Genomic DNA, 4,249 nt, shown 5'->3' with positions numbered 1-4,249 from the left:
AAAAAAAAAAAATTTCCCCCTCCAAATTTTTTTTTCATATCAGTTTCCCCCATTTTTTTTCCCCCATTTATTTTCCCCCCAATTTTCCCAATTTTTATTTTCTAACCTTTTTCATTTCATTTTCCCCCCATTATCCCCCAATTCCCCTTAGTCTTCACACAAATTCCCAATTTTTCTCCTTTTTATTTACATCATCTAGAATTTCCCCCAAATTTTAATCAATCTCAAATTTCCCCCAATTTTCTAATTAAATCAAAAATTTCCCAAATTTTTAAATTAATCAAAAATTTTTCCCCCAAATTTTAAACTAATCTAAAATTCCCCCCTTGTGCTCTCTCCTTTTACCCTTACAAATCCCCAAATTTTTAACCCCATTTTCCCCCAAAAACTCAATTTTAAATTATCACCCCTTTTTACAAGCTTCATCGCCATGAGATTTTTCTGACCCGTACCGCGAGCCCAGAAAGAGGACCCTTTCACTCCCGTAAAAAAAAAAGGAAGGAAATAGCACTCCCAAACTCAGGAAAGAAAGGAATAAAAAGGGGGAAAAAAAAGGGGAAGGGGGAAAAAAAAAAAAGGAAGAAAATTTCAAGGGAGGGGGGAAAAGATAGAAGAGGGAGAGAAGGGGGAGGAGGGGGGGGAGGGGAGGGAGGGGGGAAAGAGAGGGGGGGGAGGGGGGGGTTTGAGTGAGGGGAGGGAGGGGGGGGGAGTGATTTAGTAAGGGGGGTTTTGGAGGGAGGGAAAGGGGGGGAGGGATGGATGGGGGAGGGAGGGGTGAGTGGGGGAGAGGGGGAAAATGGAGGGGGGGAGGGAGAAAATTCTATAGTTTCTCAAGCGACAGGAACACAATGAAAAAAAAAAAAAAAACCAAACACTTTACGCCCTCCCCCGTTCCCCCTATTTGTCTCTCGAACCCGCGGAAGACGATGCAAATGAGATTTAAAGAGAGGGGAGGGAAAGAAGAGGAGGAGAGAGGGAGAGAGGAGAGAGGAGAAGGAAAAGGGGGAAAGAGAGAGAGAGAGAGAAGGGAGAGGAGAGAGGAAGAGAGAAGAGGGGAAGGAGAGGAAGAGAAGGAGAGAAAAGAGGGAAGGAGAGAGAGAGAGAAAAAAAAGAGAAAAAGGGGAAAAAATAAAAAACCCCGGTTTTTTTTTTAACCCCCACCCTAACTAAAAATTTAAATTTTAAACTAAAATGATCAAAAAAATTAGTGTCATTACACACAGTGTTCTTCGATTTTTCTTTAGAATAATAGCTTAGAGACATACCACTGTTGATAATGAAATAGGGTTAAATTACCGTAGCTTTTTTGTCGGAATAGTTTCCCTAAATTAAAAAAATAAAATTTTTTAAGAAATACTCACTTTTTTTACAGGCGGGAAAAAAGGGTTTAACTTTCAGCAGTTTAATTAAAAGATAGTCCCATGTTAAGGACATGTTTCTTTTGTATAAGCGATTGACTGCGTGATAGCGAATTTCTTTTATTTTTAAAAAAAAATCATGAAAAAGATATATCCATTCCCCTGTTGCTAAAAACTATTGTAATAATATTTTTTTAGACGTTCGTTTGAAAAAATTTATAAACGAAAATTAATGTTATGAAAATTAACCAGAAACTTTCTTTTTTTTATCAGTTAGCGATTATACAGAAAAATTTTAGCAGGAAAAAGATTTTTAGTAAAAATTTCAGGAAGTACAACTAGAAAACATATATTTTGCTAAAAATTGGTTGTTTTCCCATAATGCCATAATAAACTACAGCCCACATCATTATTTTTTGTAAAGGCCCTTTTAAATAAAGGCCTTAAGGAAAACAAGCAAACAATCGCTTTTTAGTCCTTCTCCTCGGCGATTGGGGGGAGTGGGAAGGGGGGGGGAGAGGGGGAGAGGGGGAAACCCTTAGGACAAAATGGGGGTTTTTTGGTGAATCCCTTTTTTGGGGGAAAGAGATTTATTTTACATTATTCTGCAGCTATTTGGGCCCTTTGGGGTTGCAGCCAGGGGTTTTTAGCAAGTTTTTGGGTTTAGTTTCATTTTAGGGTGGTTCTTCCTCTTGTAATGCTCCTCTCTTTTCTCTCTTCTCCCTTCTCTCTCTCTCTCTCTCTCTCTCTCCTCTTTTTCTCCTCCTCTCTTCTCTACACACACACCCACACACCCCCCACACCCAACCACCCCCACAACCACACACATTATAATATACATATACAATTATATTTTTATATATATATTTTATTATATTATATTATTTTATATTATAAATTTTTTAAAATGTATACTTTTAACACATTTATATCGGTTTTCATCTATATTTCTTTTTCTCATTTTCCATTCTCCCTCTCTTTTCCTCACTCTCTCTCTCTCCTGTCTTCTGCCCCTTCTGTTCTCTTTCTCTCTTCTCTCTTCTTCCTCTCTCCTTTCCCTTCTCCTCCTTTGTCTGTCTCTTTCGTTCTGTCGTCCTGTCTGTCTCTGTCTGTCTTGCTGTCTCTGTCTGTCTCGTCGTCTTGTCTGTCTTTCTGTCTCTGTTGTTCTGTCTGTCTCTTTTTCTCTGTTGTCTTGTCTGTTCGGGTTTTTTGTTGTCTTTCGTTCTGTCTGTTCTGTTTTTTGTCTTTCGTCTTTTTTCTCTCTCTTTTCCTCTCCTCTCTCTTCTCTCTTCTCCCCCCCTTTTCCTCTCCCTCCTTCTCTTCTTCTCCCCGTTCTCCTCCCCTTTCTCTCTGTTCCCCCGTTTCCTTCCGCTTCTCTCGCTCCCCTTCTCGCTCTCTTTTTCGCCCTCTCCGCTCTCCCTGCTCTCTCCCCCTCTTCCCCCTTCGCCTCTCTTTCCTTTTCCCCCCCCCCCGCCGCCTTCTGTTTGTTTTTGTTGTTGCTTGTGTTGTTTGTGTTTTGTTGTTGTTGTTGTTGTTTTTGTTGTTGTTGTGTGTTGTGGGGGTTGGGTTCCTCCTTTTCCCCGCTCATTTTGGCCAAAAACGCCCCCCCCTTTTTAAATTTTAAAGGGGGGGTGTTGCTTCGCTCCCCAACTGGTTTTTTCGCCTTGGTTTCCGCCCCCCCGCCCCGTCCCCCCGGGCCTTTGCTTTGGTGGGAATTCTTTTTGGCGCCGCGGCTTTTTCCCCGGGGGGTGGAAAAAAAGTGAAAAAAGTTAAAAAAAAAAAAAAAATGTTGGCTTTTCCCGCCTCTTTGGTTCCCCCGCACTATTTTAGCCGGCTTGGTGGGGAAAAGGTTGGGCAAGCGGCGAATTTTTTGTTTGTTCGTCAGGAGGTCTTTCTTGTGTTCAGTATGATGCTTGGAAAGGCGTGTTGTTATGAGATGGGTCGTGTGCTTGAAATAATTCTTGAAATGGTTAGTGATGACAGAGAAAGCAAGAGAGAGAGAGAGAGAGAGAGGAGAGGAGAGAGAGGGGAGAAAAGAGAGAGAGGGAGGAGAAAAGGGGAGAAGAGAAGAAGAGAGAGAGAAAGGAGGAGGGGGGTGGGGGGGAGAAAAGAAGAAAAAGAAAGAAAAAAAAAGAGAGAAAAAATGAAAATGAGAGAGGGAGAGAGAGATAAAACAGACCCGAAAAGACAAAAGAGCGAGAGCAGAAAGGGAGAGAGAAGAAACCCAGAAACGAGCGGGGGCGAGCGAGAGAAGAGAGAGAGAGGGGAGAGAGGGGTAAGAGTGGAAAAAAGGGAGACAGAGAGGGCAAAAAGAAAAGAGGTGGAGGAGAGAGAAAAAAAAGGGAAAAAAAAAAGAATTGGGGGGAAAAATTTAAAAGAGAGAGAGGGGAGACAGATAAACCCGACAGAGAGTAAAAAGGAAAAACAGACATTAAAAAGCGAGAGCCAAAAAGGGAGAGGGAAGAAAGAACGAGGGAGAGAGGAGAAAGAGAGAAAAGAGAGAGAGAGAGGAGAGAGAGAGGGGAGAGATGGGGGAGAGACGAGGGGAGAGAGAAGAGAGAAGAGAGGGGGGGGGGGGGGGGAGAGAGAGAGAGGGGGAGAAAAAGGAAAAAGGGGGGGGAGACGGGGAGGGAAGAGGGAGGAGAGGGGGGGGGAAAGGAAAAGGGGAAGCGGCGGCGGGGGAGGGGGGAGAGGAGAGAGAGAAGAGAGAAGAGAGAGAGGAGGGGAGGGGGGGAGGGAGGGGAAAAGAAGAGAGAGAGAGAGGGAGGGGGAGAGGGAGAGGGGAGAAGGAGGGGGAGGGGGGGGGAGAGGGAGAGGGGAGGGAGAGGGGAGGGAGGGAGGGGGAGAGAGAGGGAGAGGGAGGGAGGAGAGAGGAAGAGAGGAGAGAGAAA

This window comes from Penaeus monodon, chromosome 38, assembly GCF_015228065.2.
Source record: "Penaeus monodon isolate SGIC_2016 chromosome 38, NSTDA_Pmon_1, whole genome shotgun sequence".
Lineage (NCBI taxonomy): Eukaryota > Metazoa > Arthropoda > Malacostraca > Decapoda > Penaeidae > Penaeus > Penaeus monodon.
The sequence above is the reverse complement of the archived record's forward strand: the minus strand, read 5'-3'. Positions refer to the sequence as shown.